Here is an 18747-nt window from a genome sequence, read left to right on the forward strand (position 1 = left end):
TGGTGGGTGCTCAATAAATACCTGGTGAATGAATGAATAAATGAATGTACCATGCAATGTTTAGAGGGGTTGCCAAGACAAAGGAAGAAAAAGTATAGGAGGACCATATCTGGCATATTTCTCCAGTCCCCATCACTCACTCCTCCCCATGGGGGAAAGAATGACTTACCTACTTGATGAATCTGGGAAAGGAAATTGAGACTGGGAGGCTCAGCAGTTTCTGGGCTCTTACTTTTCCACGGAGAGTTCTCAAGTTGTAAGATTACCATTTGGGGGCTAGGAGAGGGAGAGGGGAATGCTAAATTATCCCTCTTCAAATCTCAGTGTATTGCTATATGGTCTTTTGTGATTGGTTTCTTTCACTTAGCATACATACTTTTTTCAAGGCCCATCCATACTGTAGAATGTATCAGTCTTTCATTCCTTCTTATGGCCAAACATTATCCCATTGTAAGGATGTACTGAATTTTGTTTATCCATTCATAAGCTGACAGACATGTGGATTGTTTCCACCTTTGGCAATTATGAATAATGCTGCTATGAACACTTGTGTACAAGTTTTTGTGTAGATATATATTTTCAATTCTTTTGGGCATATTCCTAGGAGTAAAATTGCTAGATCAAAGAGTACCTCTATGTTTAACTTTTTGAGGAGCTTCCAGAGTGTTTTTCAAGCTACATGCTCACTTGTACATTCCCACCAGTAGTGTATGAGGGTTCTGATCTCTCCCCAACACTTGTTACTTGATCACAGTGGTCCCACTGGGTATGAAGTGGTATCTCATTGAGGTTTGGATTTGCATTTCCCTGATGGATCACAATGTTGAGCATCTCTTGATGTGCTTATTGGCCATTTGTATATTCTTCTTTATTCTTTCCTCACCACACAGACTGGTTTGGATCCTATTTCTATTGTACTGGTTAACCTTACATTTTTTTTTCTTTTTGAGCCTTTAAGTCAAATATAACAGCTCTTATCCTTCTCCCAAACACAAAGACCTTAAAATAATTTACCACTTCATCCCATTTTCACTGTTATATAGTATCTTACTCCAACTTTATTTCTTATACCTTACAAATTTGTCATTATTATTATTTTATGAAGTCAGTGCTTACTTGGTAATCTAACTAAACACTCAAATTTGCTAATTACATTGTTTACCATTGTTTACTGCATCTCACTCTTTCCTTCTGGGTTCAATTTCCTTCTTCCTAAAGGACATGCTCAAGTACTTTTTTCAAAAAGACCCTATGAGTATTAAATTATATTTCTTCAGTTTTTTTATTTTCTTATTTTTAGATAATAGTTTATTTTGTATAGTTTCTAATTGACAGCTACTTTGCTTTAATATTTTAAAATACGATTCCATTGATTTCTAGACTCTATAATTGCTGTTGTTGGTCTAGTTATTACTCCTCTAGATAAATGTCTTCCTTCTGTCTATGGAAATAATCAATAAACCAATCTATAATAGGAATATAAAAGAATTCTATTTGAGCCAAACTGAGAACTATAGCCCAGGAGACACAGATTCAAGAAGCACGTGAATTATGTTCCACTGGACTACCAAATGGGGGAGGCTTATAAAGGCAAAACCCACAAAATTACGTAATGTGTTGGTCAAGAATTATAACTGTAGCTGGCAAAAAATAAGGGTACTTGTTGAGTAAGGATCAATTGGGTGCAAAATGGTTGCATAGTTACAAGCGGAGACCTTCAGACCATAAGGGTGCAGCTGGCAGCTGCTAGCAGATTTTTTTTTTTTCTTTTTTTTTGTGGTACGCAGGCCTCTCACTGTTGTGGCCTCTCCCGCTGCGGAGCACAGGCTCCAGACGCACAGGCTCAGTGGCCATGGCTCACGAGCCTAGCCGCTCCGCGGCATGTGCGATCTTCCTGGACCGGGGCACGAACCCGTGTCCCCTGCATCGGCAGGCGGACTCTCAACCACTGTGCCACCAGGGAAGCCCTGCTAGCAGATATTGTTTTGAGAATAGTTGGTGGTGTCCTTGAGTCTGATACAGCTCAGAAAATTCAGGTTCTTGGTGACACAGAACATGTCTGAAACCACATCCACAATGGCCACCCAGCTCCATTCTGAATGCCTGAACCACAGTTACTCCATTTTGATTTTTTTAATGCATTCTTTTCTTTAATGGTTAAAGCAGATGAGCAATGCATACCTGACAAGCCACGAAACAGCCTGTTGAGGATACCATAAAGTTTAAGTTAAATCACATATAGACCAGAGTGACTTCCCCATACCTCAATATGTGAAAATTTCTTCCATCACTTCTCTAATTGCATTTAAGATTCTGTGTGTGTGTGGTTTGCCTCTGATATTCATTTTTACCTGTGTCTAAATGTCTATTTTTATTTATTCTGCTCAAGTTTCATTATGTTTCTTAAACATAAAGATGCAAAATTTTAATCAAAATGGAAATTTTTTCAAACACTACCTTTTCAAACTTTATCTCTTCTGCATTTCCTCTTTTCTTTCCTTCTGGCATCCTTGGTTATATGTTGGCTCTCTTTCTTCTGCCTTGTTCTTTTCTTTCATTTCCCATCTCTATCAATTTTTGCTGCTTTCTGAGTATCTTCCCTAGATTTACCTTCCAGGTTTCTTGTCAGCTATCTCTAACTAGCTATTTATCACTTTTCTTTCCTTTTCTAGAAGTTCTATTTGGTTCTATAAAACTTGCCTGGTCTTTCCCTAACAGTGCATTCTTTTCTAGGATTTAAGCCCTTCTATTGTGTCTTTGACCACTGCAAACATATTTATTTTATATCTTTCAGACTGCAGTTCAATTATCTCAATTTCTTATTGTTCTGTATTCCTGACTTTTGCCACTCATAGTAGATTGCTTCCAAATGAGCTCTGTCTTCTTTTAGGGAATCTTTAGTGTGAGTTCTTTTTCTCTGACAATTTCTTCCAAGTGTTTTGGCATTTGCTATGCCAGGCAGAAGTATCAAAAGCTTAGATCAATTTTTATATTACTTGCTCACCTAAGAAAGACAGCTAAAGGTAAGACAGAACACCTAGAAAGCAGACAGGTTGACATTTTTCCTCCCATCCAAAACCCAAACTACTACATACAAGCTTTTTTTCATCTATTTCTGCCAGTGGGTAGATTTTTTTGTCTAATTCATCTTTATACATTTTCACCATAAAAAGCTACAGAGAAACTTTATAAGCTACTTGTTGTTGGTTAGGTTGTAAACGATAGCAGCAGGCTATTACTCCTGCCACAACAAATAGAAAAAATGGAAACAAAACAAATATCTCATTTTAGACATATTTCAGACACTGAAAGGTTGTAGAAACAAAGTCTAGATGAGTTTAATTCCAGAGAAGGAAAAGTCCATCCAGGCAGTCGTTTCTCTCCTGTCATGATCGAATAAAGGGCAGGGTTTCTCTGAGGGAAAACACTGACTTCAATATCTATGGCCCTTTTATAGGCACACCCAGGTCACCCACTCTGCCAAGGACAAGCCAGGCATCCTAAGGAGTTGCTCTCTCATACACAGGATGGGTGCTAACACCACTTCATAGAGTCATGGTGCTGATTAAACCAGAATGCACTTTTAAAAAAAGTCTGATATATAATTAAAAATTGTAAAGTGTAAAGCACATAAAATGTGAACTACAATCAAAAGAAAAATATACAATAGAAGCAGACACACAGATGACCCAGTTAAATAGAAAGACACAATAATCCTTAATGGGTACATACCTAATAACATAGCTTTAAAATACAGAAAGAAAATTGACTAAAAATAAAGAAATAAAGGGAAATACAGGCAAATCCATAAATGCCCCTATATATTAACACATCTCCTTCAGGAAATGATAGAGCAAGTAGACAAGGACATATAAAATATTCAAATACTGCCAACCAATTTGACCTAATTGATATTTATAAAATACTATGCTCAACTACTATAGAACACACTTTCTTCACAAGTACACTTAAACATTTACAAAATACCATGTACTGGAACATAAAGTAAGCCTCAACACATTCCAAAAATTGAAACCACACAACAATGTTCACTAGCCACAGCAGAATTAAACTAGAAATAAATGACAGAGAGATAACCAAAGAATTGAGGGAAGAAGTCATAATGGAAATCGGAAAACATTTTTAACTAAACAATAATAAATAATAATGTATCAAAATTTGTGGGATGCAGCTAAAGCAGTGTGTAGAGGCAAAGTGACAGTTTAAATGCTCATTAGGAAAAAAAATTTTAAATTAAGATCTAAGTTTCCATCTCAAAAAGCCAAAAAAAAATTAGCAGTTACATCCAAGAAATTAGAAAGAAGGGAATAAAGATAAGAACAAAAAATCAATGAAATAGGCCTGCCGAAGATGCAGAAGAGTAAGACGCGGAGATCACCTTCCTCCCCACAAATACATCAGAAATACACCTACATGTGGAACAACTCCTACAGAACCCCTACTGAACGCTGGCAGAAGACCTCAGACTTCTCAAAAGGCAAGAAACTCCCCCACGTACCTGGGTAGGGCAAAAGAAAAAAGAAAACACAGAGACAAAAGACTAGGGACGGTACCTGCACCGGTGGGAGGGAGCCGTGAAGGAGGAAAGGTTTCCACACACTAGGAAGCCCCTTCGTGGGCAGAGACTGCGGGTGGCAGAGGGGGGAAGCTTCGGAGCCGTGGAGGAGAGCACAGCAACACGGGTGCGGAGGGCAAAGCGGAGAGATTCCCGCACAGAGGATTGGTGCCGACCGGCACTCACCAGCCCGAGAGGCTTGTCTGTTCACCCGCCGGGATGGGCGGGGGCTGGGAGCTGAGGCTCGGGCTTCGGTCGGATCGCAGGGAGAGGACTGGCGGCGTGAACACAGCCTGAAGGGGTTAGTGCGCCAACGCTAGCCGGGAGGGAGTCCGGGGAAAAGTCTGGAGCTGCCGAAGAGGCAAGAGACTTTTTCTTCCCTCTTTGTTACCTGGTGCTCGAGGAGAGGGGATTAAGAGCGCTGCTTAAAGGAGCTCCAGAGACGGGCGTGAGCCGCGGCTAACAGGGCGGACCCCAGAGACGGGCATGAGACGCTAAGGCTGCTGCTGCCGCCACCAAGAAGCCGGTGTGCGAGCACAGGTCACTATCCACATCTCCCCTCCCGGGAGTCTGTGCAGCCCGCCACTGCCAGGGTCCCGTGATCCAGGGACAACTTCCTCGGGAGAACGCACGGCGCGCCTCAGGCTGGTGCAACGTCACGCCGGCCTCTGCCGCGCAGGCTTGACCCGCACTCCGTACCCCTCCCTCTCCCTGGCCTGAGTGAGCCAGAGCCCCCGAATTGGCGGCTCCTTTAACCCCGTCCTGTCTGAGCGAAGAACAGACGCCCTCCGGCGACCTACACACAGAGGCGGGAACCAAATCCAAAGCTGAACCCCGGGAGCTGTGCGAACAAAAAAGAGAAAGGGAAATCTCTCCCAGCAGCCTCAGGAGCAGCGGATTAAATCTCCACAATCAACTTCATGTACCCTGCATCTGTGGAATACCTGAATAGACAACGAATCATCCCAAATTGAGGAGATGGACTTTGAAAGCAAGATTTATTATTTTTTTCCCCTTTTCCTCTTTTTTTGAGTGTGTATGTGTATGCTTCTGTGTCAGATTTTCTCTATATAGCTTTGCTTTCACCATTTGTCCTAGGGTCCTGTCCGTCTGTTCTTTTTACTTAAAAAATTTTTTTTTCTTAGTAATTATTTTTTATTTTAATAACTTTATTTTATTTTAACTTACTTTATTTTATTTTATTTTATACTCTTTCTTGCCTTCTTTCTACTTTTTCTCTCTTTTATTCTGAGCCGTGTGGATGAAAGGCTCTTGGTGCTGCAGCCAGGAGTCAGTGCTGTGCCTCTGACGTGGGAGAGCCAACTTCAGGACACTGGTCCACAAGAGACCTCCTAGCTCCACGTAATATCAAATGGCTAAAATCTCCCAGAGATCTCCATCTCAACACCAACACCCAGCTTCACTCAACGACCAGCAAGCTACAGTGCTGGACACCCTATGCAAAACAACTAGCAAGACAGGAACACAACCCCACCCATTAGCAGAGAGGCTGCCTAAAATCATAAGGCCACAGACACCCCAAAACACACCACCAGACGTGGACCTGCCCACCAGAAAGACAAGATCCAGCCTCATCCACCAGAACACAGGCACTAGTCCCCTCCACCAGGAAGCCTATACAACCCACTGAACCAACTTTAGCCACTGGGGACAGACACCAAAAACAACGGGAACTACGAACCTGCAGCCTGCAAAAAGGAGACCCCAAACACAGTAAGATAAGCAAAATGAGAAGACAGAAAAACACACAGCAGATGAAGGAGCAAGATAAAAACCCACCAGACCTAACAAATGAAGAGGAAATAGGCAGTCTACCTGAAAAAGAATTCAGAATAATGATAGTAAAGATGATCCAAAATCTTGGAAATAGAATAGAGAAAATGCAAGAAACATTTAACAAGGACCTAGAAGAACTAAAGAGGAAACAAGCAACGATGAACAACACAATAAATGAAATTAAAAATAGAAGGGATCAATAGCAGAATAACTGAGGCAGAAGAACGGATAAGTGACCTGGAAGATAAAACAGTGGAAATAACTACTGCAAAACAGAATAAAGAAAAAAGAATGAAAAGAATTGAGGACACTCTCAGAGACCTCTGGGACAACATTAAACGCACCAACATTCGAATTATAGGGGTCCCAGAAGAAGAAGAGAAAAAGAAAGGGACTGAGAAAATATTTGAAGAGATTATAGTTGAAAACTTCCTTAATATGGGAAAGGAAATAGTTAATCAAGTCCAGGAAGCACAGAGAGTCCCATACAGGATAAATCCAAGGAGAAACATGCCAAGACACATATTAATCAAACTGTCAAAAATTAAATACAAAGAAAACATATTAAAAGCAGCAAGGTGGGCTTCCCTGGTGGCACAGTGGTTGAGAGTCCACCTGCCGATGCAGGGGACAAGGGTTCGAGCCCCGGTCTGGGAGGATCCCACATGCCACAGAGCGGCTGGGCCCGTGAGCCATGGCCGCTGAGCCTGCGTGTCCGGAGCCTGTGCTCCACAACGGGAGAGGCCACAACAGTGAGAGGCCCGCCTACGCCCAAAAAATAAATAAAAAATAAAAAAAATAAAAGCAGCAAGGGAAAAACAACAAATAACACACAAGGGAATCCCCATAAGGTTAAAAGCTGATCTTTCAGCAGAAACTCTGCAAGCCAGAAGGGACTGGCAGGACATATTTAAAGTGATGAAGGGGAAAAATCTACAACCAAGATTACTCTACCCAGCAAGGATCTCATTCAGATTTGATGGAGAAATTAAAACCTTTACAGACAAGCAAAAGCTGAGAGAGTTCACCACCACAAAACCAGCTTTACAACAAATGCTAAAGGAACTTCTCTAGGCAAGAAAAACAAGAGAAGGAAAAGATCTACAATAACAAACCCAAAACAATTAAGAAAATGGGGACAGGAACATACATATCGATAATTACCTTAAACGTAAATGGATTAAATGCTCCCACCAAAAGACATAGACTGGCTGAATGGATACAAAAACAAGACCCATATATATGCTGTCTACAAGAGACCCACTTCAGACCTAGAGACACATACAGACTGAAAGTGAGGGGATGGAAAAAGATATTCCATGCAAATGGAAATCAAAAGAAAGCTGGAGTAGCAATTCTCATATCAGACAAAATAGACTTTAAAATAAAGACTATTACAAGAGACAAAGAAGGACACTATATAATGATCAAGGGATTGATCCAAGAAGAAGATATAACAATTGTAAATATTTATGCACCCAACATAGGAGCACCTCAATACATAAGGCAAATACTAACAGCCATAAAAGGGGAAATTGACAGTAACACATTCATAGTAGGGGACTTTAACACTCCACTTTCACCAATGGACAGATCATCCAAAATGAAAATAAATAAGGAAACACAAGCTTTAAATGATACATTAAACAAGATGGACTTAATTGATATTTATAGGACATTCCATCCAAAAACAACAGAATACACACTTTTCTCAAGTGCTCATGGAACATTCTCCAGGATAGATCATATCTTGGGTCACAAATCAAGCCTTGGTAAATTTAAGAAAATTGAAATTGTAACAAGTATCTTTTCCGACCACAATGCTATGAGACTAGATATCAATTACAGGAAAAGATCTGTAAAAAATACAAACACATGGAGGCTAAACAATACACTACTTACTAACGAAGTGATCACTGAAGAAATCAAAGCGGAAATTAAAAAATACCTAGAAACAAATGACAATGGAGACACGACGACCCAAAACCTATGGGATGGAACAAAAGCAGTTCTAAGGGAGAAGTTTATAGCAATACAATCCTACCTTAAGAAACAGGAAACATCTCGAATAAACAACCTAACCTTGCACCTAAAGCAATTAGAGAAAGAAGAACAAAAAAACCCCAAAGTTAGCAGAAGGAAAGAAATCATAAAGATCACATCAGAAATAAATGAAAAAGAAATGAAGGAAACGATAGCAAAGATCAATAAAACTAAAAGCTGGTTCTTTGAGAAGATCCACAAAATTGATAAGCCATTAGCCATACTCATCAAGAAAAAAGGGAGAAGACTCAAATCAATAGAATTAGAAATGAAAAAGAAGAAGTAACAACTGACACTGCAGAAATACAAAAGACCATGAGAGATTACTACAAGCAACTCTATGCCAATAAAATGGACAACCTGGAAGAAATGGACAAATTCTTAGAAAAGCACAACGTGCCAAGACTGAATCAGGAAGAAATAGAAAATATGAACAGACCAATCACAAGCACTGAAATTGAAACTGTGATTAAAAATCTTCCAACAAACAAAAGCCCAGGACCAGATGGCTTCACAGGCAAATTCTAACAAACATTTAGAGAAGAGTTAACACCTATCCTTCTCAAACTCTTCCAAAATATAGCAGAGGGAGGAGCACTCCCAAACTCATTCTACGAGGCCACCATCACCTTGATACCAAAACCAGACAAGGATGTCACAAAGAAAGAAAACTACAGGCCAATATCACTGATGAACATAGATGCAAAAATCCTCAACAAAATACTAGCAAACAGAATCCAACAGCACATTAAAAGGATCATACACCATGATCAAGTGGAGTTTATTCCAGGAATGCAAGGATTTTTCAATATATGCAAATCAATCAATGTGATACACCATATTAACAAATTGAAGAAGAAAAACCATATGATCATCTCAATAGATGCAGAGAAAGCTTTCGACAAAATTCAACACCCATTTATGATAAAAAACCCTGAAGAAAGTAGGAATAGAGGGAACTTTCCTCAACATAATAAAGGCCATATATGACAAACCCACAGCCAACGTCGTCCTCAATGGTGAAAAACTGAAACCATTTCCACTAAGATCAGGAAGAAGACAAGGTTGCCCACTCTCACCACTCTTATTCAACATAGTTTTGGAAGTTTTAGCCTCAGAAATCAGAGAAGAAAAGGAAATAAAAGGAATCCAAATCGGAAAAGAAGAAGTAAAGCTGTCACTGTTTGCAGATGACATACTATACATAGAGAATCCTAAAGATGCTACCAGAAAACTACTAGAGCTAATCAATGAATCTGGTTAAGTACCAGGATACAAAATTAATGCACAGAAATCTCTGGCATTCCTATACACTAATGATGAAAAATCTGAAAGTGAAATTAAGAAAACTCTCCCATTTACCACTGCAACAAAAAGAATAAAATATCTAGGAGTAAACCTACCTAAGGAGACAAAAGACCTGTATGCAGAAAATTATAAGACACTGATGAAAGAAATTAAAGATGATACAAATAGATGGAGAGATATACCATGTTCTTAGATTGGAAGAATCAACATTGTGAAAATGACTCTACTACCCAAAGCAATCTACAGATTCAATGCAATGCCTATCAAACTACCACTGGCATTTTTCACAGAACTAGAACAAAAAATTTCACAATTTGTATGGAAACACAAAAGACCCCGAATAGTCAAAGCAATCTTGGAAACGAAAAACGGAGCTGGAGGAATCAGGCTCCCTGACTTCAGACTATACTACAAGGCTACAGTAATCAAGACAGTATGGTACTGGCACAAAAAACAGAAAGATAGATCAATGGAACAGGATAGAAAGCCCAGAGATAAACCCATGCACATATGGTCACCTTATCTTTGATAAAGGAGGCAGGAATGTACAATGGAGAAAGGACAGCCTCTTCAATAAGTGGTGCTGGGAAAACTGGACGGGGACATGTAAAAGTATGAGATTAGAACACTCCCTAACACCATACACAAAAATAAACTCAAAATGGATTAAAGACCTAAATGTAAGGCCAGAGACTATCAAACTCTTAGAGGAAAACATAGGCAGAACACTCTATGACATAAATCACAGCAAGATCCTTTTGGACCCACCTCCTAGAGAAATGGAAATAAAAACAAAAATAAACAAATGGGACCTAACAAAACTTAAAAGCTTTTGCACAGCAAAGGAAACCATAAACAAGACCAAAAGACAACCCTCAGAATGGGAGAAAATATTTGCAAATGAAGCAACTGACAAAGGATTAATCTCCAAAATTTATAAGCAGCTCATGCAGCTCAATATCAGAAAAACAAACAACCCAATCCAAAAATGGGCAGAGGACCTAAATAGACATTTCTCCAAAGAAGATATACGGATTGCCAACAAACACATGAAAGAATGCTCAACATCATTAATCATTAGAGAAATGCAAATCAAAACTACAATGAGATATCATCTCACACCAGTCAGAATGGCCATCATCAAAAAATCTACAAACAATAAATGCTGGAGAGGGTGTGGAGAAAAGGGAACCCTCTTGCACTGCTGGTGGGAATGTGAATTGGTACAGCCACTATGGAGAACACTATGGAGGTTCCTTAAAAAACTACAAATAGAACTACCATATGACCCAGCAATCCCACTACTGGGCATATACCCTGAGAAAACCATAATTCAAAAAGAGTCATGTACCAAAATGTTCACTGTAGCTCTATTTACAGTAGCCAGGAGATGGAAGCAACCGAAGTGTCCATCATCGGATGAATGGATAAAGAAGATGTGGCACATATATACAATGGAATATTACTCAGCCATAAAAAGAAACGAAATTGAGTTATTTGTAGTGAGGTGGATGGAACTAGAGTCTGTCATACAGAGTGAAGTAAGTCAGAAAGAGAAAGACAAATACTGTATGCTGACACATATATATGGAATCTAAGAAAAAAAAATGTCATGAAGAACCTAGGGGTAAGACGGGAATAAAGACACAGAGCTACTAGAGAATGGACTTGAGGATATGGGGAGGGGGAAGGGTAAGCTGTGACAAAGTGAGAGAGTGGCATGGACATATATACACTACCAAATGTAAAATAGATAGCTAGTGGGAAGCAGCCGCATAGCACAGGGAGATCAGCTTGGTGCTTTGTGACCACCTAGAGGGGTGGGATAGGGAGGGTGGGAGGGAGGGAGATGCAAGAGGGAAGAGATATGGGAACATATGTATATGTATAACTGATTCACTTTGTTATAAAGCAGAAACTAACACACCATTGTAAAGCAATTATACTCCAATAAAGATGTAAAAAAAAAAATCAATGAAATAGAAGACAAGCATAAAATAGGGAAAATCAACAAACCCAACAGTTCATTCTTTGAAAACATTACTAAAATTGATAAAACTCTAACAAGACTGGTAAAGAAAGAAAATACAAATTATCAATATTAGAAAAGAAAAAGAGGACATCACTATAGATCCCTATTGATGTTAAAAAGAATACAAGATTATTATAAATAATTATAATTAGTAAATATAATTATTCTGAATAACTATACAACTTAGAAGACATGGACAAATTTATTTCCTAAACTGATACAAAAATAAACATAATTCTCAGTCCCAAGGAAAACTCCAGGCCCAGATGGTGTCACTGGTAAATTCTGTTAACATTTAATGAAAAAATAAACCATTCCTATACAAATTCTTTTAGAGAAAAGAGGAAGAAGGAACGATTTCCAACTTGTTTTATGAACTAACAGGACACTGGTACTAAAATTTGGCAAGGACATTACAAGAAAAGAAATTTGTGGACTAGTATCCCTCATGAGAAAAGACATCAAAAAAAATCCTTTTCAAAATATTAACAAATCAAATCCAATTAAATATAAAAGTATGCCAAATTGTAACCAAGCAAGATTTATCCCAAGTATGTGAAGTTGCTATATTTTTCATAAATCAGTGACATTAATTACATTAAGAGAATACAATTGACCTTCAAACATGGGTTTGAACTGCAAGGGTCCACTTATACTCAGATAGTTTTCAACAGCAAACAGTACAGTACTACACAATCTGCGATTGGTTGAATCCTCTGATATGGAGGAACAGCAGATACAGAGGAACCCTGAATACAGATGGGTTGACTATAAATTATACGTGGATTTTCAACCTCACAGAGGGTTGGCATCCCTAATCCCCCGTGTTGTTCAAGGGTCAACTGTAAATGGAAAAAACATATGATTATCTCAATAAGTGCTTAAAAATTATATAATATTCAGCACCTTTCATGACTTAAAAAAATTCTAATAAAACTTGAAATAAAAGGAACTTTTTCAACCTAACAAAAGGTATTTATGTAAAACCTACTATTAACATCATGTTTAATGATGCAAGACTGAATCCTTTGCCCTTAAAGTCAGGAATAAGGCAAGAATGTCTGGCAACAAGACAAAGATGTTTCCTCTCACCACTTCTATTCAACATACTAGAGGCTTCACCCAGTGCATAAGGCAATAAAAATAAATAAGAGCAACCAGATGAGAAAGGAAGAAGTAAAACTCTCCTCATTCACAGATAACACAAATGGAAAATTCTAAGGTAGCTACAAACTCTTGGAATAACTAAGTTTTGCAAGAACAAAAGTTTTTATTTTACCTTCGCTTAATCCTTTTTAGATGCTCTTCACTTCTTTATGTAGATCCAAGTTTCTGACTTACATTGTTTTCCTTCTTTTTAAAGAATTTTTTTAACATTTCTTGCCAGGTAGGTCTACTGGTGGCGAATTCTCTCCATTTTTGTTTGTCCCAGAAAGTCTTTATTTCCCCTTACTCTTGAACAATAAGTCCATGAATCATTTGAATGAAATTTTGTGTATGGTTATTAGGTAAAGGTCAAGAGTATATGTTTTCCTATGTGGATGGCCAATTGCTCCAGCACCATTTACTGAAAAGACCTTTTTCTTCACTGTATTGCAAGCGGCCTTCATCATAAATCAAGTAACCAATATATGTTGGTCTATTTATGGAATAATTTTTATTACATAAATCTATGTATCCTTACACCAATACTACACTATCTTAATTACTATAGCTTTATATTAAGTCTTGAAATATGATCACTTAAATCCTCTACCTTTTTTCTTCTTTGATCTTATCTTGGACTATTTTAGATCCTTTGTTTTCCATAGACATTTTAGATTCATCTTGTCAGTTTCCGCAAAATTCTTGCTGGGATTTCAATTGTAGTTATGTTGAATAATTAGATCAATAAAGGAAGAATTAACATCTTAACAACACTGAATCTTCAAAAACAGGAACATGATCTATCTCTCCATTTATCATGTCATATTTGTTTATCTCAAGCTCACATGGAACATTCACTAAAATAAACTGCATTCTGGGCCATAAAACACCCCTTAACAAATTTTTAAAAATAGGAATTATATAATGTCTGCTCTCAGATCACAATGGAATTAAGCTAGCAGTCAATAACAGAAAGAAAACTGGAAAATTTCAAAATACATGGATATTAAACAACACACTTCTAAATAATACATGGGTCAAACATGAAATCTCAAGGGAAGTTTAAAAATATTTTGAACTAAACAAAAATGAAAACACAACTTATCAAAATTTGTTGGAAGCAGCAAAAGCAGTACTTAGAAGGAAATTTATAGCATTGAATGCATATATTAGAAAAAAAGAAAGATCTAAAATCAATAATCAGGACTCCCCTGGTGGTGCAGTGGTTAAGAATCCACCTGCCAATGCAGGGGACATGGGTTTGAGCCCTGGTCTGGGAAGATCCCACATGCTGTGGAGCAACTAAACCCATGCGCCACAACTACTGAGCTTGCACTCTAGAGCCAGCGAGCCACAACTACTGAAGCCCATGCACTTAGAGCCCATGTTCTGCAACAAGAGAAGCCACCACAATGAGAAGCCCACACACCGCGACGATGAGTAGCCCCTGCTCTCCGCAACTAGAGAAAGCCCCCGTGCAGCAATGAAGACCCAGTGCAGCCAAAATTAAATAAATAAATTTATTAAAAAATTAAAAAATTAGGGCTTCCCTGGTGGCGCAGTGGTTGAGAGTCCGCCTGCCGATGCAGGGGACACGGGTTCGTGCCCCGGACCGGGAAGATCCCACATGCCGCGGAGCGGCTGGGCCCGTGAGCCATGGCAGCTGAGCCTGCGCGTCCGGAGCCTGTGCTCCGCAGCGGGAGAGGCCACAACAGTGAGAGGCCCACGTACCGCAAAAAAAAAAAAAAAAAAAAAAAAAAAATTAAAAAATTAAAAAATTAAATCAATAATCTAAGTTCCAACCTTAGGAAACTAGAAAAAGAATAGCAAATTAAGCCCAAAGTAAGCAGAAGAAAAGAAATAATAAGAATTAAAGCAGAAATCAATGAAATTGAAAACAGGAAATCAATAGAGAAAATTAACAAAATCGAAAGCTGGTTCTTTGAAAAAATTAATAAAACTGATAAGCCTCTATCCAGGCTAACTAAGAAAAGAAGAAAGAGAACACAAATTACTAATATCAGAAATTAAAGAGGGGACATCACTACAGATCCCATGGACATTAAAAGGATAATAAAGGAGTATACGGGAGTTGTCTATACTTTGCTCATTACTCTATAAACCTAAAACTGCTCTAAAGTCAAGTCTATTAATTAAGAAAAAAAACCCTGAGGCATGTCCCATTAGCAGGGTTGAGCACGGAAGGGTGGGGAGAAGAAGATTATTCTTAATGGATGGGGAAGAGGGCATATGGTAACAAAAAGTGCTTGTGCTTGAAAAATATATTGAATGAATAAATATGATCTCCAAATAATGTTACATTCTGAGGTACTGAAGGCTAGGACTTCAACATACAAATTTTTTGTGGGACACAATTCAACCCATAACATGGGATGGAATGGAAGGCATAAGACAAAACTGGACATTAGGGCAGGAAAGGCATTGACCTAGAACAGCTGAGAGCAAACAGGCTGAGGGAATGGGAAGCCATGGGCCCCAGGCTCAGTTACTGGGAAATAAAGCCAGAGACCTTCAAGACTCTGGCAGAATGCTGATAAGAGGTAAAGGAGCAAGCCCAGCAGCTGTGCCACGATTCAGGCAGTCAGATTATAGTCACCTGCTCAGGCCCGATTGGCAGAAAGGAGGTAAAGACAGGTGTGGCCATCAATATAACCACAGGTGCATAAAGTGCAACCCAAAGACCTTTTTTGTGAAGTAGGTATTCAGATAACCTTCTGAGAGTAAAGGGTGATACGGCAAAGTGCCAGGTGATTTGGATGGAGAAGGTTGTGAAGACTCAGTGCAGGATGATGGGCTTGGAATTTGACAAAAAGCAAATGAAAGGACCGTCAGGTGGCTCAGGTTGTCCCATGAGTTCAGGTCATAATCCTATAATGAGCCTATCCTGCTCAGTAGCTCTGATACAAAGTGGGTGATTGGGTCCACACAGGGTTGGGGATTTGCAGGGCCACTGCAAGAGAACAGGAATGAGAACTGATGTGTGTGTGTGTGTGTGTGTGTGTAATACGAAGTAGAAAAAAAGCACCAATAGGGGCTTCCCTGGTGGTGCAATGGTTAAGAATCCACCTGCCAATGCAGGGGACACGGGGTTCAAGCCCTGGTCCGGGAGGATCCCACATGCCGCGGAGCAGCCAAGTCCGTGCGCCACAGCTACTGAGCCTGAGCTCTAGAGCTCACGTGCCACGACTGCTGAGGCCTGCGTGCCTGGAGCCCGGGCTCCGCAACGGGAGAGGCCACCATGGTGAGAGGCCCGCGCACCACAGCGAGTAGTCATCCCCGTTCTGCGCAACTGGAGAGGGCCGCGTGCAGCAGTGAAGACCCAACACGGCCAAAAATAAACACATAAAATAAATAAATTTATTTTTAAAAAAAGAAAAAAGCACCAATAGAGCATGAATTCAGGCTAGGAAGGAAAAGCAGCAAAGCATACATGTCTCAGAAGCATTCACTCCTCACACCCCACGGGCACAGTTTTCCTTTAGGCCACAACAAAACTTTTACAAAGGCTTCTACCTGCTCTCCTGCCTTTCATCTCACCCACCCTTGCCCCTAGCCTATCCCCATCCATTCTCCACCCTGCTGCCAGAATGAACTGAAAGGTCTAATCATGTAACTCCTTTGTTTAAAATTCAGTCACTGTCCGCTGACTAAATACAGCAGACATAGTGTGCTGTACACCTAGGTCTTCTGTTCAGCAGGGGAAGCCAAATCATGTAGTCAAAGAAGCGGTGGCACCAAATCAGAGACACTTGCAGCTGATGTCAACACTGCATCTGCTTGCAAAGGTTGAACAAAAAGGTAACTTTTTTCACTGGGATTTGATGCACCACCACCACCAAAACAGGACTTTGTTGATGCCATTTCCTTAGTCTAAAAGGTTCTCTTTCCCTTTTGGCTCTTCAATTATTAGGAACTCTCACCATTCTTCAAGATCTAGCTTCCTTCAGGAAGACTTCACTGACCACAGCAGTTAGAAATGACCCCTCCACCCATTTAGCCCTTTTTCTCTTCTTCATTGTGGTTATTTTTTCAAATGTATGTGAAATTAGCATTTTTGAACATCTGTGTGACAGGTGGTGCGTGGGGTGTTTTCATTTGGAAGAATCTTATTGGATCTCCTTAAGGAAGATTGAATCGTGCCCAACGTACAGATGAGGAGAATGCAGAGAGGTGTTAACGCTTGTTGAGGACCTATTCTGTGTACAAAGCTTTCCATACATAATTTCACTCAACCTGCACAACAACCCTGTGCTTCTATTTTAGAGGTGACTGTAAGTTACACAGCTGATTGTAAGTAATGGAGCAGTCAGTCTAATGCAAGTGTGTCTGCTCCAAAGCCCCCAGGTTTTCACTCTGATATGCGGTTCAAGGAGCCTATGATCATGGCCCTGTGCACCCCACCCCATAGTTTACTGTATAAAACGTTATGCATGGTGGAGGCTCAGTAAGTTTGTTCATTCATTCAATCATTCCACAGATAATTACTGAGCATACCCTATGTACCAGGAGGTACAAATGTGCTTCCTAAATTAAGAAATGAATGCATATAGCATGGCATGGCATGGCATGGCAAAGGCTATGGAGAAATATAAAGGGAGCGTGGGAAGCGGGGGGAGGTTCTGTTTCTGGACACTCCAATATGCTCCACTGTCTTTTTGTCTATCCCTGCTTCCACACCACACTGACATAATTACTACAACTCTGTATTAGTCTTGTTATCTCATGAAGCAAGTCCTCTTTTTATTTTCGAGAGTACCTTAGCTATCTTTAGCCCTTCCTACTTTCATGTAAATTTTAGAATCAGCTTCTTAAGTTCCATAAAAAGCTGGGGTCTGATTGGTACTACATTTATTCCATAATCAGCTTGGGGAGAATTGTCATTTTAACTATACTGAGTCTTCTGATCTGTGAGTTTAGTATATCTCTCCCTTTAAATATGTCTTCTTTAATACCAGTAACATTTTATTTTCTTTGAAGATTTATATACCTTTTATTAGATTTATTCCTAGACACATAAGTTTATGTCACTGAAAATGTTATCTTTAAAGCATTTATTTTCTGTTTGTTGCTCAGAAATAGAAATGATCAATATTTAGAAACTGATTTTTGTATCCAACCTTACCAAACTCTATTAGTTCTAATATGTTATCTGCAGACTCTCTTGGAGTTTCATATTACCTTCAAATAATAACAGCTCGTTTCTTACTTTGTAGTCTGTAGACCTGTTATCTCTTTCTCCTATTTATTGAGCTAGCTAGGGCCTTCAGGAAAGCACTGACTCCAAAGGTGATTGAATTTTGGTTTCATATTTTGAAGGTAGAGCCAACAGGATTTACTGACAGATTGTATTTAGCAAGAGAGGAATCAAGGCTGAGTTCAAGGTTTTTGGCCTGAACAACTGGAAAAACAGCATTGTCATTTACTGCAGGCCAAGCCAGAGGTTTGTTGATTATACAGTGCAGGTAATTAAATGAAGAAAGACAAAAACTGATTGATACTTCTTGGCGATGATCTAACAGGCTTTAGCCTGGTTTTCCACTTTTGAAATAACTCACTCCAGTAAGGATTTAAACATTTACAAATGCTTACAGTCGGGTTTGACTTGTGGCTTCCTGTTCAGCCACTGCCCTCTACAGGGGGCTTGTCTGAATATGAGCTGTGAACTCTAACTAAAATTTAAGCCAGAAATTATGGGATAATTTTTCCCTCCAGCTTCAGTCTTTCCTGTTTCCACTACACACACACACACACACACACACACACACCACATCTTGTTTTGTGATCCTTCCCCAGATCAGGTAACTAGAAGAGAACCTCCCACTCA

Source organism: Hyperoodon ampullatus (genome assembly GCF_949752795.1).
Source record: "Hyperoodon ampullatus genome assembly, chromosome: 1".
Taxonomy (NCBI): domain Eukaryota; kingdom Metazoa; phylum Chordata; class Mammalia; order Artiodactyla; family Ziphiidae; genus Hyperoodon; species Hyperoodon ampullatus.